The sequence below is a fragment of the Quercus lobata genome, chromosome 1 (genome assembly GCF_001633185.2).
Source record: "Quercus lobata isolate SW786 chromosome 1, ValleyOak3.0 Primary Assembly, whole genome shotgun sequence".
NCBI classification, from domain to species: Eukaryota; Viridiplantae; Streptophyta; class Magnoliopsida; order Fagales; family Fagaceae; genus Quercus; species Quercus lobata.
The window spans coordinates 600,307-626,973 of record NC_044904.1 but is presented as its reverse complement, the minus strand read 5'-3'; the positions used below and the strand labels follow the sequence as shown (position 1 = coordinate 626,973).

At 40.6% G+C, this 26,667-nt stretch overlaps 2 pseudogenes; one reads left to right on the top strand and one right to left on the bottom strand.

Annotated features, from left to right (window-relative positions):
• The first annotated feature begins 958 nt into the window (after nucleotides 1-958).
• LOC115987272 lies at nucleotides 959-5,671 on the top strand (annotated as a pseudogene).
• A 2,671-nt stretch (nucleotides 5,672-8,342) lies between these two features.
• On the bottom strand, nucleotides 8,343-26,291 carry LOC115992768 (annotated as a pseudogene).
• Nucleotides 26,292-26,667: the final 376 nt, after the last annotated feature.

The following is a 26,667-nucleotide window of genomic DNA, read 5'->3' as shown; positions in this document are numbered from 1 at the left end:
TAGGTTGTTACTAACTAATATGGATGAAAATAAATATTTAAGTGATGTGTTTAAATTAAAATCAGTAATAACTTACCACATATAATTTATTGTGAAAGTATTATGAAAAATGTTGTGGACGTAACATTTCTCATTGAAAAATATAATTGTTGGTAAATTTTATATTATTTAATGAATACAAATAAATCTATTTCTTATCTATTATGTAACAACGGTATAATAGTCAATTTATATAAACTACATTTTCTATCCTCTCACTTTTCTTTTCAACCAAACAAAAGAGTTTTCCACCCTCCCACTTTTCCATCCCTCCAACCAAACACACACGAGGGAAAACTAAATATTTTCCATCCTCCCACTTTTCCATCCTCCCACTAATTTTCCATCCTTCCACTTTTTCACTCCTCCAACCAAACAGACCCTTATAGATTCCGTAGAGCATTGCAAATAATTCTTGAAGAAAAAGGTTTGTGACATGCTTTCTCTTGCTGGAAGGCCAAATGTTGTTCAAAGGCTCAAAAGAAATGTTAAGAACACTAATTTTGACAAAATTTTGTGCCACAACTCACTACATGGCTTGTTGTGATTGGTAAAGGTGTGTCCCTATATGGTCTACTAACATATCTTTACCGATTACAACTCGCCATGTGGCAAGTTATGATACAAATTATGTCAAAATTAGTGTCACATGGCAAATTGTGACACAAATTATGTCAAAATTGGTGTCCTTAACATTTCTCAATGCTCAATCTTAAACTGCGTTCTTTGTTGTAGATAGGACATTAATTCTGACTTGCTATGCGTGGGTTCCAGCCTGAGGTCCACCCATTATGTGAGAAAAGTAGCATTATTCCTGGAGCATGTGAAAATTACCCTAAGGCCCAACTCTTTGTCGTAGATGTAGTTAGCTTTCCATAAATGGATAATGTATAGAGTACGTGTTGAGCTTGAACTTATGAAATGTTTTACCTGTATCAGAATGAAAGAGATGCCTTGCGTGCTTATCAAAAAAAAAAGAGATGCCTCGCGTCAAGAAAAACCCACTAGATTATAAAAAGCAACATCGCATGGGTAAAACTTTAATCAACCCACTAGAAAACCCAACCCATTTGTGTGTGTTTTTTAATCAACTCACGCCTGGGACTTCAAGTTGTCAACATAAAACCAAGGTATTAGAAGGTGTGTGAAGAGAGAGAGAGAGAGAGAGAGAGAGAGAGAAATAGAAATAGAATAGAAGTTTGTTTTCGTTATCCTGGGATCTCCAAAGCTTTGGAAATGGTGAGAGCGTGAATTGGGTTCTCCTAGAATAGTCATTTTAGCCTTGGATGGATTTGCTGGGAGGTGTGTCTTCATGGAGAAAATCTAGGAGTAAATGGCATCATTTTGAACACAGAAGAAGACAACACCAATGTGCACAAACACAAAAGGAAATTGCAAAAGGAACGACAGCACGAGGAAATTTCTCAACATGGCATCTAGTTGGTGTAGGATCTCCCCAATCATTCCCATTTTTGTTTGGTTTCTTCTTGTTTTTTCTTTGGTTTGTCCGGTTCATTTATTTGAAACCATTGAAGACCGTGCATCCAGCCAAACGAAGAGTTGAAAAAGCTCAAAATAATAGCTGCTCGTCTCAGCAAGATCAACAAGCGAAGACAATTCAGGCATGTATTTGACGCTTATGTCTCTATTAATGCTGTTTTTTTTTTTTTTTATGTAGGACTAAACCTTCACTTCCTCTGTTTTTGTTCTGTTTTTTCTTGCACTTGTTTTGGACTTAATGCTCTTGTTTTTTGTTGCTGCAGAGCCATGATGATGATATAAAAGATTGCGCTGTGTCTCATCTACAACCAGCTTTTGATCACACTCAACTCAAAGGTCAAAAACCATTGGTAAGTTTAACATCACTTTCGGCAATTTATTTGAAGGTTTTCATAACTCATATTTTGGAGCCAAGCTAGTGATTTCAAAGTAATCAGAGTGTGAATTTCTTTGCTTAAATTTATAGGATCCGCCGGATAGACCAAAGGCCATAGCCCATCAGGCATTTTAGAAGAAAACGTTCAGTTATGGAGTCTTTCTGGGGAGTCATGTCCAGAAGGAACAGTTCCAATCAGAAGAACTACAGAAGAAGATATGTTAAGAGCTAGTTCTGTCAGAAGATTTGGAAGGAAACCAAGAAGACATGTTAGAAGAGACTCCAGCAGCAATGGCCATGAGGTAAAGTGCAATTTTTAGCAATTACACAAATTGATAAGAGGGAAGTATCACAAAATTATGATCAAACTGGAACAAATATTCTTCATATTGCAACTTTATTTTTCTTTTTTTCTCTTTTTCTTATCCTTGTTCTTAAAGATACAGCTTTATTAAAAAACTAGTTGAACAAAGAATAAAGTGGGACAAAAATTTGCTTTTTTGTTTTTTTAATTTGTTCTTTTTTATATGAAATTGAAGTCACTGATAAACCTATTTTATTCCCTCTGTTCTCTTTACAACAAATTCGTCCGGAGAATTTTGAACAAAACATAATCCAGATCATGACCATAATGTGTCTAATCACTGATAAGATGCTTTTCTATGTAAGCAGAATAAACCAAAAAATATATATATGTGATAGTGGGGCTTCCTTCATTTCACTCATCAAACATAAATGGGGTTTGGATTTTATTTTTTCCGTATCTTATTAGCTTATTTGCTTAAAAACGATTATTTTAGAGTCTCACTTTTAAGTTATAATCTTGAATTTATTAACTTGCAACAAATAATTGAGAAATAAATTTGTGTATGAAGATTAAATATTGAATTTATTCGAACAGAATAAGAATTTTTTCTTTTTTAAAAAAAGGGTTAAAAGAAGACGTATGCACTGTACCATCAAGAATAAGTCAACAAACTTAAAGGTTTCAGAAACCATGAAAATGAAGCAACGTAAAGTAATAAATTGGTTTTAAAATTATGGCATTAAGTGGCTACTCTAGAAAATTTTTTTAGGGTGTTTCTTAGACAATTTAATAAAAAAAAAAAAAAATTCATATATTAACACCAACAACAACCAAAAAACACAAATTCATATTTGAATGAAGATTTTCTAAGTTAATACAAATCCGCTTAGAAGATGAAGATGAATCTTTCACAAAAAATAAATCTTAGGTACATGATTTCTTTATCAAATATTTGTCAAAAATAACTAACAAAATAATAATCAATAAATTATAAATCCATTTGAAATATTAATAAAATTATTAATTATTTTTATTTAATTGTTTAATTATTTGTCTTCACTAACCACTAACAATCTAGCACACACCTCACTATTTAATTGGTTTTGCACAATGGATAGAATACAAATACACTGCATCATCCTCCTAATTCAACCCACCGTCTAACATAGTTCATTTTTTTTTTTTTTTTTTTTGTCTTTTAATAATGTGTTGTTTTGGGTGTTGCTTTTAAGTGGACCAGGACCACTACCTCAATCCAATGCCACGGCCCCACTCCCATCCCCCACACAAGAGACAATACCCAATCAATAGTTAACAGAAATGCACAATTATATATTTAAATATATACACTTACACAAAAAGCCAATTTAGCAAAAAGAGAACTAGAGGAAAGCGTAAGTCTAAGTCAGAGCAAAGAAAAAGAGAGATTTCAAAAGACAAAAAAAGAGTCACAAGGACAAGGCAGAGCAGAGATGAGATAAAAGAACAAGAGAGAGAGAACACCGCTCTCAGTGAGGCTCAGAGCAGAGATGAGATAAAGAAAAAGAGAGAGAGCTGAAATACCTTGATGTTGCCTGAGGTTCTTATTCCGATCTCGCCGTCACGGTGTCGCCAATCTCCGATCTGGGCAAGGGAATCTCTGATCTCGCCGTCGACTGCTCTGGGTGTGGCTGTTGCAGCGTTGCTAAGTCGCTTTTGCAGAGGACCTGAGGTTTCCGTTGCCGTTGGTTGTTGTCGTTGAGCTGTTCTGGTTTTGCTTTTTCTTTTTTTTTCTTTTTTTGATAAATGGTTTTGCTTTACTTGATGAATCTGTTGCTCATGCTCTGGTTTCTTTAGAACAAATGATTTTTTTCTTTCTTTCTGAGGGTATTCCTAATTTTTAATTTAAGGGTAAACAAATAAAAAAAATTTAATTATTATATATAAATTTTTTTTTTTCAGGTCAGGGTGTTCCCAGGAACACCCTGACCTAAACGTGGCGTCGCCACTGGCATTGTTACTGTCGCTTTCTCATTTAAACTTGTGGGTTTCAGCATGCGGTTGGGTATGTGAGTGGAGATCAATATTATGAAGCAAAAGCTAGCATAAATTTGTGGGCACCTCGTGTGGCTAATCAATATGAATTCAGTTTGTCTCAAATGTGGGTCATCTCTGGTTCATTTGGCGATGACCTTAACACCATTGAAGCTGGTTGGCAAGTATGTATATATGCTTCTATTTCCTCATATCATCTTCTTTCGGAGAAGTTTAATTCCTATCCATTAATAGACAAATGTTACCCATTTTACTATACTTGTCTTAGCTGGATGCTACTCACACGTCACAATCACAATAGAATGGATATTTTGTAAGGTTTGACTAAAAAAAAACTGCTTATTTTTAGTCATTGAAGTATAATATAAAGTTTGCTGATTGGAAAACCTCTTATGAGGTGTGTGTGTATATTCAATCCTACTAGTAGAACTTGTTTTGAAACTTTTTAATAGATAAGGAAAATGCTAAAATTATTATCAGTTTTACTACCGTAGAATATTTACAAATAAATACGATAATAAATGTAACAGCAATCATATAAAAAATAAAATTTTAAATTAATTTACTGTGTTGTATTTAGAAGCTAATACATCAATTTTTAAAAAGTTATTAAATAAAATTAGTAATATCTCTATCATATTAATATCTGTAGTCATATCAAAAAATATATATCTATAGATTTTTTTTTTTTTTTTTTTTTTGAGAATGAATTAATATCTATAGATTTGTTAGTAGAAGGCATCATATATTTAATTCAAAAGGCTACACTCAGACAAGCAATATTATTATTATTATTATTTTGAGAAACCAGACAAGCAATATCATGTTTGCAAAAAATTTCAACATATTAAATACCAATATTTGCTTTAACATTATTGTGGTTATCACTGCTCAACTACCTATCATTTTCTTAATTCATTTAATTTTGTGCAGTTTAGCCCAGAGCTGTACGGGGACAACTATCCTAGGTTCTTTACTTATTGGACTGTAAGTAATAAAATTTCCTTCAATCAAGAAAAAAATTGCAATATATATCTGATGTTTTGCAATAATAATAGGATTTTATTAATATATGTCCTTAATTTCTATTTTTGGAAAAAAATTTCTCGAAAATTGAAAAAGTAATGACAGTTTTTCAATTTCCGAGAAAATATTTATAAAAATAGAAAACTTAATGTGTGCCCTGAGGGCACACATTAACCGAACCCATAATAATAAGGTACTTATTAATTTATCAATTTACAGACTGATGATTATCAAGCAACGGGGTGTTACAATTTATTATGCTCCGGCTTTGTTCAGACTAACAATAGAATTGCAATTGGGGCTGCAATCTCTCCCATTTCCTCATACAATGGTGGACAATTCGATATTAGCTTATTGGTTTGGAAGGTAAATTAAACTTCACCACAAAATATATATATATATATATATATATAAACCTAGATTTGGTTGCCAAAATCAATTTTTTATTTCTTTGTTTCAGCGCTTTTTTTTTTTTTTTTTTTTTTGCTCATGAGAAAACAATCAAACACAAAAGGAATGGCATGAATAGGTTGTACGTTAGTTTTAAAATAAAAATAGGATAAATAAAATGGAAATAGATATAGCAACTTTTGTTTTTAATTTTATGTTTTTCATAGTTGAGGTCATGGCCGGTTTGGCCGTTATTTGTTTTAAGGTAAAACTTGCAATGATATGGCCTACATACGACAAATCAAGAAGAGTCTAAAGAGAATTTGGTGTGTAGAATGACAAAGCATCCACGGCCTTGGATCTCTAGGCCCCACCAAAATATAAAAATATTTAATGATAGATTTGCGTTGGACCATTTGATCTAAGTACTTTCCTAGCCCAAAAAAGTCCTTAGGTTTGATAGTCAATCACCTCTAGTACAGATTTTTGCCTCTAATAGATTACGAATTGTTTTCCTTTTCCTTTTATTATTCAAGTGAAATGGCAATTCGAGTTCTTTTTCTTCAACTGGCTTGCATCACCATCACCACCACCACCACTACCAACTTCACCTCCTCCCATACCTCCACCTCCACCATTGCCTTCAATGCTAAAATAGGACTAGTTGAGACATAAACCAACCCTGCTAGGGGTGTCCAAGCAACCCGTTCACCCGACCAAACCGAGAAACCCGCCCGGACCGACCCGCTCGCCACCTGACCCGTCGACTCTAGCGGTCGGCGGCGGGTCTCAATCCTCCAAACCCGATTCCGGCGGGTCGAGTGGCGGGTTTTCTCCTCTAAAACCGCAGCCACCCGACCCACCCGACCCCCACTTCAGATGAAAGCCTCCTCCGTTCAGATCCGTCAATGATTTGCCATCTTTCACTTAGACCGGTGACAATTTTGCTCAGATATACTTAGATTCGATGATTTTTGGCTTAGATCCGACGATATTTTTCAAAACATCGCTCAGATCGGTGACGTTTAAGCTCAAAAATCGCTTAGATCGGTGATGTTTAAGCTCGGATCAATGACATTTAAGCTCAGATCGGTAACTTTGGCTTAGATCCGGCGATGTTTAAGCTCTGATTGGTGAGGTTTCGCTCTCCTCCGACCAAATCCGACGACGATTCGTTCTTCTCCGCTTGTCGCCGCCGTTCGTCGGTTTCAATCGAACCAACCGATCGTTTTTTAGAATCTGATCCGACTCAACCCGTGGTGATCGGCGATCGGTTGCAGATCTGATTCTCTCCCACCCGACCTGAGCGGGTCGAGTTCGGGTTGGGCACAAACCCGACCCGGCCCGACCCGTGGACACCCCTAAACCTAGCTGATGAGAGAAAATCATGGAAGTTAGAAGTGGTACATAGAGATAGGATTCACCCTAGTAGTTTTTAACAGCGTATGAAATGCAATGCCAAAAGGGTGGCAAATCTTATCCACCAATTAGATGAACATGGAGTTTACTATCCTAAGGTGGAACATTTTAAGGAAGTTGTAAGTTCAGACTTGGGGAGTGGAGAGTCTTTCATTCCAATAGGGCTTGGTACACCTCCAATGCCTCAATATTTAGTTATAAACACTGGAAGTGACATTGTACCCAATCAATGTCACTTCCAGTGTCTATAACTAAATATTGAGGCGTTGGAGGTGTACCAAGTCCTATTGGAATGAAAGACTCTCCACTCCTCAAATATAAACTTGCATCTTCCTTAAAACGCTCCACCTCAGGATTGTAAACTCCTTCTTCACCTAGTTGGTGGATAAGATTTGCCACCCTTTTGGCATTGCGTTTCATATGCTGTTGAAAGCTACTAGGGTGAATCCTATCTCTATGTATCACTTCTAACTTCCATGATTTTCTCTCATCAGTAGGGTTGGTTTATGTCTCAACTAGTGAGACATTTGGCTCATTGATACTTGGGAGTGAAGGAATTCCTACACGTGCTGCATAGGCCTCCTTGCTTAGCAACAAACGAGCCCCTAGTTTTTATTACATCAAGTTAGTGGGTCTTAGAGCAGAAAGTATTCAGCTACAAATTCGTGAAGATGTTTTTCAAATACCAAAATCTGGTCGTGGAGGGGTGATTATGGATACGAGCACCACCGTGAGTAGATTTTCGTAGCTGGCTTATGAAGCATTACGTGACGCTTTTGTTGCGAAAACCACGAATGTCCCTCAGCTACCTAGAGTAGAAATGTTCGACACAAGTTATAATTTGTTTGGGTTTGTATATCGTATACCAATCATATCGTTCTATTTCTCAAGTGGGACAGTGGTGAACATCCCACCAAATAACTTTTTAATTGTTCTAGATGGGGGAATTTCTTGTCTTGCATTTACTTCATCCTCTTCTGATTTATCTATTTTTGGAAACGTCCAGCAAGAACAAATACAGATTACAATTGATACGGCTTCTATCTCAGCGGGATTTGGTCCCAACAATTGCTGAATTTATTCTTAGCTTTTGCCAGTTTTTGTATTTAGTATAGCCTGTTGAATATGTAGTATCAAAACCATGGTACTGTAATTTATAACAAAAGAAGAAGAGGATGGTACCACTGTTTTGATACTACATATTCAACAGGCTATACTAAATACAAAAACCGACAGAAGCTAAGAATAAATTCAGCAATTGTTGGGACCAAATCCTGCAGAGATAGAAGCTGTATCAATTGTAATCTGTATTTGTTTTTGTTGGACGTTTCCAATAATAGATAAATCAGAAAAGGATGAAGCAAATGCAAGACAAGAAATTCCCCCATCTGCAACAATTAAAAAGTAATTTGGTGGGATGTTCACAACTGTCCCACTTGAGAAATAGAACGATATGATCGGTATACGATATACAAACCCAGACAAATTATAACATGTGTCGAACATTTCTACTCCAGGTAGCCGAGGGACATTCGTGGTTTTCGCAACAAAAGCGTCACATAACGCTTCATAAGCCACCTTCCGGAAGCTACTCACGGTGCCCGTATCCATAATCACCCCTCTATGACCAAATTTTGGTATTTGAAAAACATCTTCATGAATTGGCAGCTGAATACTTTCTGCTCCAAGACCCACTAACTTGATGTAATAAAAACTAGGGGCTCATTTGTTGCTAAGCAAGGAGGCCTATGCAGCACGTGTAGGAATTCCTTCACTCCCAAGTATCAATAAGCCAAATGTCCCACTAGTTGTGACATAAACAAACCCTACTGATGAGAGAAAATCATGGAAGTTAAAAGTGGTACATAAAGATAGGATTCACCCTAGTAGCTTTCAACAACTTATGAAACACAGTGCCAAAAGGGTGGCAAATCTTATCCACCAATTAGGTGAAGATGGAGTTTACTATCCTGAGGTGGAGCGTTTTAAGGAAGATGTAAGTTCATATTTGAGGAGTGGAGAGTATTTCATTCCAATAGGGCTTGGTACACCTCCAACGCCTCAATATTTAGTTATAGACACTGGAAGTGATATTGGTTGGGTACAATGTCACTTCTAGTGTCTATAACTAAATATTGAGGTGGTGGAGGTGTACCAAGCCCTATTGGAATGAAAGACTCTCCACTCCCCAAGTCTGAACTTACATCTTCCTTAAAACGCTCCACCTCTGGATAGTAAACTCCATCTTCATCTAGTTGGTGGATAAGATTTGCCACCCTTTTGGCATTGCGTTTCATATGCTGTTGAAAGCTACTAGGGTGAATCCTATCTCTATGTACCACTACTAACTTCCATGATTTTCTCTCATTAGTAGGGTTGGTTTATGTCTCAACTAGTGGGACATTTGGCTCATTGATACTTGGGAGTGAAGGAATTCCTACACGTGCTGCATAGGCCTCCTTACTTAGTAACAAACGAGCCCCTAGTTTTTATTACATCAAGTTAGTGGGTCTTGGAGCAGAAAGTATTCAGCTACCAATTCGTGAAGATGTTTTTCAAATACCAAAATCTGCTCATGGAGGTGTGATTATGGATACGGGCACCACCGTGAGTAGCTTCCCGAAGGTGGCTTATGGAGCGTTACGTGACGCTTTTGTTGCGAAAACCACGAATGTCCCTCGGCTAGCTAGAGTAGAAATGTTCTACACTTGTTATAATTTGTCTGGGTTTGTATATCGTATACCGATCATATCGTTCTATTTCTCAAGTGGGACAGTCGTGAACATCCCACCAAATTACTTTTTAATTGTTCTAGATGGGGGAATTTCTTGTCTTGCATTTACTTCATCCTCTTCTGATTTATCTATTATTGGAAACATCCAACAAGAACAAATACATATTACAATTGATATGGCTTCTATCTCTGCAAGATTTGGTCCCAACAATTGCTGAATTTATTCTTAGCTTCTGTCGGTTTTTGTATTTAGTATAGCCTGTTGAATATGTAGTATCAAAACAGTGGTACCGTCCTCTTCTTCTTTTGTTATAAATTACAGTACCATGGTTTTGATACTACATATTCAACAGGCTATACTAAATACAAAAACTGGCAAAAGCTAAGAATAAATTTAGCAATTGTTGGGACCAAATCCCGCTGAGATAGAAGCCATATCAATTGTAATCTGTATTTGTTCTTGCTGGACATTTCCAATAATAGATAAATCAGAAGAGGATGAAGCAAAATGCAAGACAAGAAATTCCCCCATCTGCAACAATTAAAAAGTTATTTGGTGGGATGTTCACGATTGTCCCACTTGAGAAATAGAACGATATGATCGGTATACGATATACAAACCCAGACAAATTATAACATGTGTCGAACATTTCTACTCCAGGTAGTTGAGGGACATTCTTGGTTTTCGCAACAAAAGTGTCACCTAACGCTTCATAAACCACCTTCGGGAAGCTACTCACAGTGGTGCCCCTATCCATAATCACCCCTCCATGACCAGATTTTGGAATTTGAAAAACAGCTTCACGAATTCGTAGCCGAATACTTTCTGCTCCAACACCCACTAACTTGATGTAATAAAAACTAGGGGCTCATTTGTTGCTAAGCAAGGAGGTCCATGCAGCACGTGTAGGAATTCCTTCACGCCCAAGTACCAATGAGCCAAATGTCCCACTAGTTAACACATAAACCTACCCTACTAATGAGAAGAAATCATGGAAGTTATAAGTGGTACATAAGGATAGGATTCACCCTAGTAGCTTTCAATAGTGTATGAAACGCAATGCCAAAAGGGTGGCAAATCTTATCAACCAATTAGATGAAGATGGAGTTTACTATCCTGAGGTGGAGCGTTTTAAGGAAGATGTAAGTTCTGATTTGGGGAATGGATAGTATTTCCTTCGAGTAGGGCTTGGTACACCTCCAACGCCTCAATATTTAGTTATAAACACTGGAAGTGACATTGGTTGGGTACAATGTCACTTCCAGTGTCTATAACTAAATATTGAGGCGTTGGAGGTGTACCTAGCCCTATTGGAATGAAAGACTCTCCACTCAACAAGTCTAAACTTACATCTTCCTTAAAACATTTCACCTCAGGATTTTAAGCACCATCTTCATCTAGTTGGTGGATAAGATTTGCCACCCTTTTGGCATTGTGTTTCATACACTGTTAAAAACTACTAGGGTGAATCCTATCTCTATGTACCACTTCTAACTTCCCTGATTTTCTCTCATCATCAAGGTTGGTTTATGTCTCAACTAGTCCTATTTTAGCATTGAAGGCAATGGTGGTGGTGGAGGTATGGGAAGAGGTGAAGTTGGTAGTGGTGGTGGTGGTGATGGTGACACAAGCCAGTAGAAGAAAAAGAACTCGAATTGCCATATCACTTGAATAATAAAAAGAAAAGGAAAACAATTTGTAATCAACTAGAGGCAAAAGTCTGTACAATTATAAGTTATCTTTCAATAAGAATATCCACACTAAACGAGCAAAACTAATTCATATAACATGTAAAATATATCCATTACTCGTAATCCACCACTCGATTTTGCAGTAAAATTGATGTATTCCTAGATTTCTTCTTCTTGTAAGTTTATGTATGAAATTAACCTTGGTCCCTTGCACTATCTTCATCGGACAAGTTGGGATGTCGAAAGTTCTAGAGGTGATTGACCATCAAATCTAAGGACTTTTTTGGCTAGGAAAGTACTTGGATCAAATGGTCCAACGCAAATCTATCATTAAATATTTTTATATTTTGGTGGGGCCAAGAGATCCAACGCCGTGGATGCTTTGTCATCCTACACACCAAATTCTCTTTAGACTCTTCTTGGTTTCTCGTATGTAGGTCATATGATTGCAAGTTTTACCCTAAAACAAATAACGGCCAAACCGGCCATGACCTCAACTATGAAAAACATACAATTAAAAAAAAAAAGTTGCTATATCTATTTCCATTTTATTTATCCTATTTTTATTTTAAAACTAATGTACAACCTATTCATGCCATTCCTTTTGTGTTTGATTGATTTCTCATAAGCAAAAAAAAAAAAGCTAAAACAAAGAAATAAAAAATTGATTTTGGCAACCAAATCTAGGTTTATATATATATATATATATATATTTTTTGTGTTGAAGTTTAATTTACCTTCCAAACCAATAGGCTAATATCGAATTGTTCACCATTGTATGAGGAAATGGGAGAGATTGCAGCCCAAATTGCAATTCTATTGTTAGTCTGAACAGAGCCGGAGCATAATAAATTGTAACACCCAGTTGCTTGATAAACATCAGTCTGTAAATTGATAAATTAATATGTACCTTATTATTATTGCAAAGCATTAGATATATATTGCAATTTTTTTCTTGATTGAAGGAAATTTTATTATTTACAGTCCAATACGTAAAGAACCTAGGATAGTTGTCCCCATACAGCTCTGGGCTAACCTGCACAAAATTAAATGAATTAAAGAAAATGATAGGCGGTTGAACAGTGATAACCACTATAATGTGAAAGCAAATATTGGTATTTAATATGTTGAAATTCTTTGCAAACATGATATTGCTTGTCTGGTTTCTCAAAATAATAATATTGCTTGTCTGAGTGTAGCCTTTTGAATTAAATATATGATGCCTTCTAATAACAAATCTATAGATATTAATTCATTCTAAAAAATAAAAAAATAAAAAAAAATCTATAGTTATATATTTTTTGATATGACTATAGATATTAATATGATAGAGATATTACTAATTTTATTTAATAACTTTTTAAAAATTGATGTATTAGCTTTTAAATACAACACAGTAAATTAATTTAAAATTTTATTTTTTATATGATTGCTGTTACATTTATTATCGTATTTATTTGTAAATATTCTACTGTAGTAAAACTGATAATAATTTTAGCATTTTCCTTATCTATTAAAAGGTTTCAAAACAAGTTCTACTAGTAGGATTGAATATGCACACCTCATAAGAGATTTTCCAATTAGCAAACTTTATATTATACTTCAATGACTAAAAATAAGCAGTTTTTTTTTTTTAATTTATTTATTAGTCAAACCTTACAAAATATCCATTCTATTGTGATTGTGACGTGTGAGCAACATCCAGGTAAGACAAGTATAGTAAAGAGGGTAACATTTGTCTATTAATGGTTAGGAATTAAACTTCTCTGAGAGAAGATGATATGAGGAAATAGAAGCATATATATATATATATATATATACCTGCCAACCAGCTTCAATGGTGTTAACTGTTGATGAGGATAAAAGAAGTTAACCACACGGACATAAAACTGACGGTTTAATGCAATTCCTACGGGCGTAACAGACGGTGATTATGCTGACGGTCATAGGGTCAGCTGACTCCAAGGCTGACGGCATCACTAGACCGTCACCCAAAAAGGTGAAGGAGGTAAATTGAGGCTGACGGACCGGGAATAAGTTTACTTGCCACCCACTCTACGGATTAGGAAAAGTCTTGCTTCCCACGCTAGATAATATTCAAGGGATCCCCATAAGGAAAAGATCCCGTAAAATATGCTCAAGAGGACTCCTATAAGGAAAAGACTTTTACTCCAAGGAAAAGAGGTCAACCATCTACTACTATAAAAACCCAAGTACCCTCACAAACCAAGGTACGCATAATTTACCCTCTCTAGCACTCTAGAGCAGTGAGAATAGTTCTAACTTGACCTTCGGAGGGTGTTTGGTCGGTGCCACACCGGTACTCTCTGCTAGGTTATTCCTTTTCGTTGTGCAGGTGTCGTTGGCGATCGTACGAGGAACGTGTGACTCACTGGTGGTATTATTTCCGGCATCATCAGTTGGCGTCGTCTGTGGGAATCGTAGCACATTCTCGCTTCCTAGACAAAAGAGTTACATGGTACTCACTCGCTCAATGGCGACCACTAACGACGTTCAAGAAGAAGAAGCCCCTACGACTGCTCTTGAAAGACAGGTGAGGACACTCGCCGCTGCCGTAGAGCGCCTCACCAAACAAAACCACGACCTAGAAGAGCAACTGAAATAGAAGAATGCAGCCCCCAACAACCAAGGAGCAGATCAAGAAGGAACCAGCGCCGACAGGAGAAATCAGGAAGGGTCCCAGGCCAGCAACGCCCCGAGCAAACCAGAACAGCAGAACACGAGCATCCCCTCCCTCGCAGAAACCGCTTCGCCACTTGTTATCACGGAGATGCAGGCCATGAAGGAACAAATGGAGGTTATGATGAATGCTCTCAAGGGACGAGTATCAAGCGACCTGGACGACCTTGTCAACCGAACTGACTCGCCGTTCACCGCCACCGTCAACTCCTACCTTTTACCAAGTAAATTCCGCATGCCACAGATAGACAGTTATGTCGGGGTTAAGGACCCACTGGACCACCTGGAGACCTTCAAGACCCTAATGCACCTTCAAGGAGTAGCGGACGCCATCATGTGTAGGGCCTTCCCTACAACACTGAAGGACGCAGCGAGAATTTGGTTCAGCCGACTGACACCAAACTCCATCAGCACCTTCAAAGAGCTCAGCGCCCAGTTTACCGCACACTTCATTGGAGGCCATCGATACAAGAAGTCTACAGCGTGCTTGATGAGTATGAAACAGCGAGAAGATGAAACTTTAAGGGCTTACATCTCCCGCTTCAACAAAGAGGCACTCTCGGTCGACGAAGCCGACGATAAGATCCTTGTTGCGACATTCACGAATGGCTTGAAGAAGGGAAAGTTTTTGTTTTCCCTATACAAAAATGACCCTAAGACCATGTCGGAAGTACTTTATCGCGTCACAAAGTATATGAACGCTGAAGATGCGCTGTTGGCTCAGGAAGAGAAGCCAAGGAAAAGAGAAAGGCAGGAAGACAATCGGCAGGACCAAGGCCGAAAGAAGACAAGAACAGGAGACCGAAGGGAAGAAAGGCGCCCTAGACCCATGGGGGGAAGGTTCACGAGCTTCACTCCGCTAACAGCCTCGGTAGATCAAGTCCTTATGCAAATCAAGGACGAAGAGGCTCTGACGTTCCCAGGAAAACTGAAAAGCGACCCTAACAAACGTTCCCGGGATAAGTATTGCCGTTTTCACCACGACCACGGCCACGACACGGCTGATTGCTATGACCTCAAGCAGCAGATTGAGGCCCTTATCAGACAAGGAAAGCTGCAGAGATTCGTTAGCAAGGAGAAAGCGGATCCCTCCGCACAAGACCAGCACCCCCGACGGGACAATGAGCGACCGAGGCCTCTGATCGGGGATATCAGGATGATCGTAGGAGGAACGGCTGCCGCCGGGTCATCCAAGAAAGCCCGCAAGACCTATCTTCGGATGGTACAAAATGTTCAGCTGACGGGAGTCGTGCCGAAGATAGCACGGAGAGAAGGTCCCATAATCGGATTCTCAGAGGAAGACGCGCGACGCCTTCACCATCCACATGATGATGCGCTCGTCGTCAGCCTGCGTGTGGGAGACTACAACATGCACCGGATGCTGGTCGACAATGGCAGTTCAGCGGATATTTTATACTATACGGCGTTCCAGCAGATGAAGATCGACAGGGAGCGATTGATCCCAACAAACGCCCCGCTTGTTGGCTTCGACGGGAGCCGGGTATTTCCATTAGGCGCAATCACATTATCCGACATTGTAGGCGATTACCCTCAACAAATAGCCAAGGACGTGACATTCTTGGTAGTCAATTGCTCATCAGCCTATAACGCTATCATCGGGCGACCCACGCTCAACTCATGGAAGGCAGTAACTTCCACCTACCACCTAATGATAAAGTTCCCGACTGACTACGGAGTAGGGGAACTGCGCGGGAGTCAGATGGCCGCACGCGAATGCTACATAGCCATGATGGAAATGGAGGATCAGGTTCAGGCTTTAAGTATAGAAGAGCGCCGGGCGGTAACAGAGCCGGTTGAGAAGTTAGAAGAGATACCCCTTGACAGTTCCGATCCTAGTCAAACGACCAAAATTGGAACGCTCGCTAACACCACGATCCGTCAGGAGCTCATAACCCTCCTCAGACGCAATCGAGACGTATTCGCGTGGGGTCATGAAGATATGCCGGGAATAGATCCTTCAGTCATGGTGCATAAGTTGAACGTATCGCCCGCCTTTCCACCTATCAGACAAAAGAAGAGAGTGTTTGCCCCCGAGCGAGACCGAGCCATAGCAGAAGAAGTCAGAAAGCTACGGGAAGCAAGTTTTATTAGGGAAGTGTACTATCCCGACTGGTTAGCAAATGTGGTGATGGTCAAAAAGGCGAGCGGGAAATGGCGGATGTGCGTGGACTTCACCGACCTCAACAAACCCTGCCCCAAGGATAGCTACCCCCTCCCGAGGGTCGATGTCCTAGTAGACTCTACGGCTCGACACCAGTTGCTGAGCTTCATGGACGCTTTCTCGGGGTACAACCAAATCCGAATGCATGAAGCCGATCAAGAGAAAACGTCGTTCGTAACCAGCCAAGGCCTCTTCTGTTACAAGGTGATGCCCTTCGGTCTGAAGAACGCAGGCGCAACATATCAGAGACTTATGAACAAAATGTTCGCGCAGCAGATTGGGAGGAATGTCCAAGTCTATGTGGACGACATGTTGGTAAAGAGCCGAAGGGAGGAAGATCATCTAGAAGATCTCAAAGAAACATTCGACACACTTCGTTCCTACAACATGAAGCTCAATCCAGGAAAATGCGTCTTTGGAGTAACGGCAGGAAAATTCTTAGGATTCATGGTATCTCAGAGGGGCATTGAAGCAAATCCGGACAAGATCCGGGCCATCTTGGAGATGGCACCACCAAGAAATGTGAAGGAGGTGCAAAGCCTCAACGGAAAGATAGCGGCACTAAACAAGTTCGTATCAAGGGCCACGGACAAGTGTCTGCCCTTCTTCCGAACATTGAAGAAATCCTTCGAGTGGACTAACGAATGCTAGCAAGCATTCGAAGAATTGAAGGTTTACCTCTCCTCCCCACCATTACTAAGCCCGTCACAGCCAGGAGAAGAACTTTTTCTCTATCTAGCCGTCTCCCCCGCAGCCGTTAGCGCGGCCTTGATCAGAGAAGAAGAGAAAGTGCAGAAGCCCGTATACTACGCAAGCCGAGCGCTTCATGGTGCCGAAGAAAGATACCAGCCCATGGAAAAACTTGCCTTTGCTTTAATTACGGCAGCCCGCAAGCTCAAACCATACTTCCAAGCCCATACAGTAAACGTCCTAACTGACAAGCCCTTAAGGCGAGCAATGAGCAATCCCGAGGCCGCGGGACGATTGGCATTATGGGCTATAGAACTGAGCGAATTTGATATTCAATACCGCCCACGGACTGCCATCAAGGGACAGATCGTTGCCGACTTTATAGCTGAGTTCACTCATGATGAAGACAAGGGGGCAGCAGAGTCCCCTCAATGGAGTATATATACAGACGGGTCATCCAACAGACAAGCCGCAGGGGCCGGCATTGTGCTATTATCGCCCGAAGGAGACACCATTGAATGTATGGTCCGTCTCGACTTCCCCGCCACCAACAATGAATCAGAGTATGAAGCTCTGATAGCAGGGCTCGACCTCGCCAAAGCAGCAGGTGCCGCGAGGGTAGTCATCTACTGCGACTCACAGGTCGTCACTAACCAAATAAATGGAGACTACGAGTGCAAGGGCGAAAGGATGAAGAAGTACCTTAACGAAGTAAAAGCGAGAATGGATGACCTAGAAGCCAAAGTCGTCCAAATTCCCAGAGAAGAAAACGAGCGAGCCGACCGCCTCGCAAAGGCCACTTCAGCAGAACAAATGGTCATCCCTGGTAATGTACTCTCCTTCGTGCAGCTTTCTCCGCTAATAGATCTCGGCAACATGCAAGAAATATGCTTCGACAGAAGCTGGACGACGCCCTTAGTTTCATACCTGAAAGAGGGGGTCTTACCCGACGAAAAGGAAGCCGCAAGGAAACTTAAGGTCCAAGCAGCGAGGTTCGTCCTCATAAAAGACGTCCTTTACAAAAGAGGTTTCTCCCGACCATATTTAAGATGCTTGGGTATGGAAGAGGCTGATTACGTCATGCGAAAGGTACATGAAGGAATCTGCGGAAACCACTCAGGGTCCAGATTCTTGGTACACAAGCTTATGCGAGCAGGGTACTATTGGCCCACCATGCAGAAGGACGCCGAAGCCTACGTCAGGGCCTGCGACAAATGCCAAAGGTTCAGCAACATTATTAGGCAACCAACCGAAGAGCTGACCCCGATGACGGCCCCATGGTTGTTCGCACAATGGGGATTGGACATTATGGGACCATTCCCTACAGCCGTACGATAGCTAAAATTCCTGATAGTGGGCATCGACTATTTCACGAAATGGGTGGAAGCTGAAGCTCTGGCCACGATTACGGAAAAGAACGTGCGGAGCTTTGTCTGGAGATGCATCATATGCAGGTTTGGCATTCCTAGAGTCTCTGTCTCGGACAATGGGAGGCAGTTCGACAACGACCATTTCCGGGATTTTTGCTCACAGTTAGGAATAAAGAACCACTACTCCTCCCCCGCCCACCCTCAAGCTAATGGACAAGTCGAAGTCACAAACCGATCCTTGCTCAAGATCATCAAGACTCGGCTCGAGGGGGTAAAGGGTATATGGCCCGAAGAATTGCCGAGTATACTATGGGCATACAGGACGACGGCAAGAATACCCACAGGAGAGACACCGTTCCGCCTGACGTACGGAGGCGAAGCAGTCATCCCGGCCGAAGTCGGACTCACGAGCTACAGGGTACACAACCACGATGAGAACAAAAACGACGAGGCTATGCGACTACAGCTCAACCTAGTAGACGAGATCAGAGCAGCAGTAGAACAAAGGCTCGCCAGGTACCAGGACCGCATGGCCAAACACTACAACTCTCGGGTTCGACACAAAGACTTCCAAGTTGGAGACCTTGTTCTCAGAAAGGTCATGGGCGCCGCTAGAGACCCTACCCAAGGGAAACTCGGCCCCAATTGGGAAGGTCCTTATCGAGTTTCGTCGTGGCAAAGGAAAGGTACTTACCACCTGAAAACGTTGGAGGGACAGAAACTACCGCACCCATGGAACACCGAGCACCTACGAAAGTACTACCAATGAGAGCGACAGCATGAAGACCAACCTCTTTTCTATTTTAAATTATAGTTTTACTCCTCAGATTTATCATTTACATTAGTTTTTTTTGCAACAATACTTTTTAGCCCAAGGGGCAGAACTTGGTTTTAATTACTTTCATTTAGATGCATGACAATAAGAGGAGTTTTATTCAGAAATTGCTGAAGTATATTTTTTCTACGATCCACTTAGTTCACGACCAAAACGACTAAGTCCATAACACACGGACTAAAAAGAAACCGACAGATTAACAAAGGTGTCAAAGACATCAAGGCTAAGGCCAAGAAAATAACGGTCCGGAAAGGCTAAAGCGAAAAAGCTGACGGTCTAATAGATGAAGCTATCATCATATGGACTAGGCCTTAAAAACTGACGGACTAATAAAGGCCTTAAAAACTGACGGACTAATAAAGGTGTCGAAGACATCAAGGCTAAGGCCAAGAAAATAACGGTCCGGAAAGGCTAAAGCGAAAAAGCTGACGGTCTAATAGATGAAGCTATCATCATATGGACCAGGCCTTAAAAACTGACGGACTAATAAAGGTGTCGAAGACATCAAGGCTAAGGCCAAGAAAATAACGGTCCGGAAAGGCTAAAGCGAAAAAGCTGACGGTCCAATAGATGAAGCTATCATCGTATGGACCAGGCCTTAAAAACGGACGGACAAATGAAGGTGTCAAAGACATCAAGGCTAAGGCCAAGAAAATAATGGTCCGGAAAGGCTAAAGCGAAAAAGCTGACAGCCCAATAGTTGAAGCTATCATCAAATGGACCATGACTTATAAACCGACGGACCAACAAAGAACCAAACAACAAGTCTAAGACCGAGAGCGTGACGGTCCAATAAAGTCAACATTAAAAAGTTCACGGTCCAACAGATGAAAATATCATCATATGGACCAGGTCCTAGAACTAACGGACCTATAAGGCTGACGGTCCAATAGATGACGGTCTAACGAAAAAGTAAGACCTTACTTACAAACGTGGTTCTCAAACCAACAAGCCCGTAGGAATGACAAAAAAAGGCTAAAAAATCAAAAGGTAACGATCTCATCAAATAAATGGGGCCATAAGAAATTAGTCAATAAAAGAATCAGTAAACATGTTCAAAGCAACGGATTCCAAGTGCCATAAAGAGGGGCAGATAGAGTTACAAGTAAAAAGCCCAATAAATGAAAGGGCACTTAAAAACATTGTTCAAAAATTAAAATAAATAAGCCAGGGTTAAGTGGCAGGAACGTCCTTGGAGACCCCGTCAGCTTTATCCTTGGCAATTTGTGCTGTATCTGAAGACTCGGCAGGGGTAGTGACGGCTGGCTGGGCTAAAATAACTCCGGCATCATTAAGCAAAGAGTCCAAATTGAGGGGTTCGTCACCTTTGTCAGCAACAATTTCGCGAGCAGGAGTCATCGACACGGAGGCATCCATGGTAATTCCGGATAGATCCAACTCTGGATAAGCTGACGCTACTTGCTTCAGACAATCATCGAAACCTGTGCCATAATAATCAGCGCAGGAATCAATAAATGACTGGGTTGTCTTGAATTTTTGGACCGTGTCAGTCCCAGCCGTCTCTACTTGTGCACGTAAGGATGAAACCTCCTCCTTAAGCTTCTTCTGCTGACCCTCAGCTTCTCCCAACTTCTCCTTTACATCCTTCAGATTTGAGTTTAAGAGACGGACGGCCTTCTTATATTGCGCCTGCTGATCCATCAGATTGGCGTTATGCCTCCTAACCCGAGAAACGACGCCTTCTTTGGCCACGCACCGGTCTTGAAGTGCTTTTACACGAACCAAGGCCTAAAGGAAGTACAACCGTCAGCCATTAAGCAAGGCAAATATTAAGTTGATCAAAGTAAGAACCATACCCGTGCTATGTCAAAGAAAGCTGACGCTCCCAGGTCCTCCGTCCCTAGCTGAGCACAAGGATCCAGATCCGTCTGTTTTATGAGAGATTCTACCCCCTCAACAGCATAATTCCTGTGGGTCAACAAGCAACGGGGTCCCCCAATGACGGGACCGGAAGAGGTCATCACTCCTTTCCCAGCACCGTGACTAGACTTGGGAGGCGACTTCTTGGAAGGCACATCCCCTGTACTAACGGCTACCTTCTTAGAAGGAGGATTGTCCTTTCCGTCAACCTTCCTCTTAACTGAACTCTTCAAAGAAGAATGAGGGGTTGACGCTCCTTTTCCCTTGGCTTTCTCCTCCTCCTTCTTATGGGCAGCAGTGGCCCTCACCCTTTGCTTCGCAGCTTCCATCTCTACGCAAAATAAACTGACGGATCAGTAATAGCCGACGAAATAAATAAACCGACGGGTCATGTAAGGCATCGACTTACGTTTCCGAGAAAATTCTTCCAACCTCCGAGCTTCAGCCGTCGGCTCTGGACCCCCACAATACAAATGGAGAGTGTCTAGGGTGATCAAGTCCCTACACTTCCGTTGCTTAAGCGGTATGCCAAGTATCCGACGGATGAATTCCCTTTGTTCGTCAGATATCTCCAGGCGAGCGCTTGCTGAAATAAAAGGGAATAGACGGTGTTAAAAGAAACGATCTTGAGAAAACCCCCTGATGAATAAGAAGAGACGGTAGAAAGAAAGACAAGGGGGCAACCTGACTCCCTAATATAAGCCCAAGTGTTATCAAAATAACCGCCAGGCAGCGTATCCCACTCAACTGGACGGCACACCCAGTCCGTCCCTTTAACAAAGAAAAATCTACTCTTCCAATTCCTATTGGAGTCTGGCATATCAAACACTAATCTTAAGCTCTTCTCACGAGGAGCAAAATGGTAGGTTCCCTTGGCAGATACTTTATGCTAGGGTCTGTAGCAATAAAAGAACTCGTCTAGCGAAAGGTGACGGTTCCCCCCACTTAAGCGACCCCAAAGGATCTCAGCACCAATGAAGATCCTCCAGGCATTCAGAGCAATTTGGCTGACGGACAATCCCAAAAAATCCGCCAGCCGACGGTGTAAAGCCGTCAGTGGTAATCTAAGGCCTGCTGCGAACATGGCATCGTACATCCCCACATCAGCAGTCCTCCCTGTATAACACCTCTCGTTTTTTCTAGGGAGACGGATAGGAATATGGTCTGGGATTTGGAAACGGGTACGCAACTCGTTAAAAACTCTGTTGCTCATCTTTGGAAGAAATTTATTGACGGCCCACTCCTCCAAGAGGATGAAGGGATGGTTACCTCCAGAACTCCCTGAAGTTCCCTCACAGGACTCTTCGTCACCTTCATCCCCATTTCCGTCACTACTAACCTCGTCACCTTCATCCCTATCCCCGTCACTATCCGTCTCCTCGTCGCCTTCATCCCCGTTCCCGTCAACAACAATTTCCTCGTCTCTCCCCTCGACCTCAACCTCACTTAACACTTTATCCCTAACTCCCTTGACATGGTCTTCTACGTCAATACTAGGGGACTAGGCTGACATTTCTTTTCTTGACTACTCAGAAAAGCCGTCGGACTCTTGACCTGAGCCAAAGAATTCGTCGTAGCCCGCTCCATCGCGGACTGACGACTGATCACTCGACGCGTCACTTGACATCTGACTACCTACAAGTGACGGATATACTCGAAGTTCCTAGACTGATGTTCTCGATAAAAAAAAAAAATTTCAGGCAAAAGTAAAAAAGAAAAAAGCAAAGGAAAGGGAAGAAGAACTTACAGGTGAAGCAGATCTTGGGAGTGACGGTGTTGATAACTGCTGACGGATCAAATTGGGAGTAAGGGCGACGGATTCTCTCTCAAAAAGTCAGCGAGGTTGAAATGGCGAAATAAGGCAAGGGGCATGGTATTTATATAAGAGGAAAACGCACGGAAAGCGAGGCGACGCCCGTGCCCAGGAACGAGGCCAACGACTGTGTGCCACGTGACGCTGCATTTAATAGCTCGAAGATCGAGGAGTCATTTATAATCGGTTTTTCTAATCATCCTTTCGTTCTAACTCCACATGCTGACGGTCTTAGGCGTCGAACATGTAGAGTAGGGGGCAACTGATGAGGATAAAAGAAGCTAACCACACGGACATAAAACTGACGGTTTAATGCAATTCCTTCGGGCGTAACAGACGGTGATTATGCTGACGGTCATAGGGTCAGCTGACTCCAAGGCTGACAGCATCATTAGACCGTCACCCAAAAAGGTGAAGGAGGTAAATTGAGGCTGACGGACTGGGAATAAGTTTACTTGCCACCCACGCTACGAATTAGGAAAAGTCTTGCTTCCCACGCTAGATAATATTCAAGGGATCCCCATAAGGAAAAGATCCCGTAAAATACGCTCAAGAGGACTCCTATAAGGAAAAGACTTTTACTCCAAGGAAAAGACTTTTACTCCAAGGAAAAGAGGTCAACCATCTACTACTATAAAAACCCAAGCACCCTCACAAACCAAGGTACGCATAATTTACCCTCTCTAGCACTCTAGAGCAGTGAGAATAGTTCTAACTTGACCTTCGGAGGGTGTTTGGCCGGTGCCACACCGGTACTCTCTGCTAGGTTATTCCTTTTCGTTGTGCAGGTGTCGTTGGCGATCGTACGAGGAACGTGTGACTCACTGGTGGTATTATTTCCGGCATCATCAACTGTTAAGGTCATCGCCAAATGAACCAAAGATGACCCACATTTGAGACAAACTGAATTCATATTGATTAGCCACACGAGGTGCCCACACATTTATGCTAGCTTTTGCTCCATAATATTGATCTCCACTCACATACCCAACCGCATGCTGAAACCCGCAAGTTTTAATGAGAAAGGGACAGTAACAATGCCATAATTTTAAAACCAATTTATTACTTTATGTTGCTTCATTTTCATGGTTTCTGAAAATGAGACTCTAAAAAAATCGTATTTAAGCAAATAAGCTAATAAGATACGGAAAAAAGATAATCCAAACCCCATTTATGTTTGATGAGTGAAATGAAGGAAGCCCCGTAATCGCATATATATATTTTTTGGTTTATTCTGCTTACATAGAAAAGCATCTTATCAGTGATCAGACACATTATTGTCATGATCTGGATTATGTTTTGGTCAAAATTCTCCGGAAGAATTTGTTGTAAAGAGAACAGAGAGAATAAAATATGTTTATCAGTGACTTCAATTTCATATAAAAAAGAACAAATTAAAAAAACAAAAAAGCTGATTTTTGTCTCACTTTATTCTTTGTTCAACAAGTTTATTAATAAAGCTGTTATCCTTAAGAACAAGGATAAGAAAAAAAGGAAAAATAAAGTTGCAATATGAAGAATATCTGTTTCAGTTTGATCATAATTTTGTGACACTTCCTCTTATCAATTTGTGTAATTGCTAAAAATTGCACTTTACCTCATGGCCATTGCTGCTGGAGTCTCTTCTAACATGTCTTCTTGGTTTCCTTCCAAATCTTCTGACAGAACTAGCTCTTAACATATCTTCTTCTGTAGTTCTTCTGATTGGAACCGTTCCTTCTGGACATGACTCCCCAGAAAGACTCCATAACTGAACGATTTCTTCTAACATGCCTGATGGGCTATGGCCTTTGGTCTATCCGGCGGATCCTATAAATTTAAGCAAAGAAATTCACACTCTGATTACTTTGAAATCACTAGCTTGGCTCCAAAATATGAGTTATGAAAACCTTAAAATAAATTGCCGAAAGTAAAGTTAAACTTACCAATGGTTTTTGACCTATGAGTTGATGGTGATCAAAAGCTGGTTGTAGATGAGACACAGCGCAATCCATTATATCACCATCAGGGCTCTGCAGCAACAAAAAACAAGAACATTAAGTCCAAAACAAGTGCAAGAAAAAACAGAACAAAAACAGAGGAAGTGAAGGTTTAGTCCAATTAAAAAAAAAAACAGCATTAATAGAGACATAAGTGTCAAATACATGCCTGAATTGTCTTCGCTTTTTGATCTTGCTGAGACGAGCTGCTATTATTTTGAGCTTTTTCTACTCTTCGTTTGGCCGGAAAGTTTGCCTGGATGCACGGTCTTCAATGGTTTCCAATAAATGAACCGGACAAACCAAAGAAAAAACAAGAAGAAACCAAACAAAAATGGGAATGATTGGGGAGATCCTACACCAACTAGATGCCATGTTTGAGAAATTTCCTCGTGCTGTCGTTTCTTTTGCAATTTCCGTTTTTGTTCGTGTTGTCTTCCTCTGTGTTCAAAATGATGCCATTTACTCCTAGATTTTCTCCATGAAGACACACCTCCCAGCAAATCCATCCAAGGCTAAAATGACTATTCTAGGAGAACCCAATTCACTCTCTCACCATTTCCAAAGCTTTGGAGAGCCCAGGATAACGAAAACAAACTTCTATTCTATTTCTATTCTATTCTTCTCTCTCTCTCTCTCTCTCTCTCTCTCTCTCTCTCACCTTCTAATACCTTGGTTTTCTGTTCTGACAACTTGAAGTCCCAGGCGTGAGTTGATTAAAAAACACACACAAATGGGTTGGGTTTTCTAGTGGGTTGATTAAAGTTTTACCCATGCGATGTTGCTTTTTATAATCTAGTGGGTTTTTCTTGACGCAAGGCATCTCTTTTTTTTGATAAGCACGCAAGGCATCTCTTTCATTCTGATGCAGGTAAAACATTTCATAAGTTCAAGCTCAACACGTATTCTATACATTATCAATTTTTGGAAAGCTAACTACATCTACGACAAAGAGTTGGGCCTTAGGGTAATTTTTATATGCTCAAGGAATAATGCTACTTTTCTCTCATGATGGGTGGATCTCATGCTACGACCCACGCATAGCAAGTCAGAATTAATGTCCCATCCACGACAAAGAACGCAATTTAAGATTGAACATTGAGAAATGATAAGGACACCAATTTTGGCACAATTTGTGTCACAACTCGCCACATGGTGACTTGTGATCGGTAAAGATGTGTTAGTAGGTCATATAGGGACACATCTTTACCGATCACAACTCACCATGTGGCGAGTTGTGACACAAAATTGTGTCAAAATTGATGTCCTTAACATTTCTCTTGAGCCTTTGAACAACATTTGGCCTTCCAGCAAGGGAAAGCATGTTTACAAACCTTTTTCTTCAAGAATTATTTGCAATGCTCTACGGAATCTATAAACATATAACACAAACCCATTGGCCACTAAACTCACGTACCCACTAAAGCTTCAGTTCAAAACCTAGTGCTCGACAAATATCACAAACCTTGAAAAACCCATAAAAATACTCATAATCATTCAGAAACTCACAGCCAAAAAAAAAAAACCAAAAAATACCGTAAGAACCCATAGAGCTTTCATAGAAATTTACCCAAAAAACACTACAACAGAACCCAACAAACCTTAACAGAAAAATTAAGTCCTTTTTGGTCATTTTATCACTAAAAAAAGACTAATTTTAGGTCAATTATCCAAAAACTCAATTGACAGTAACAATACCT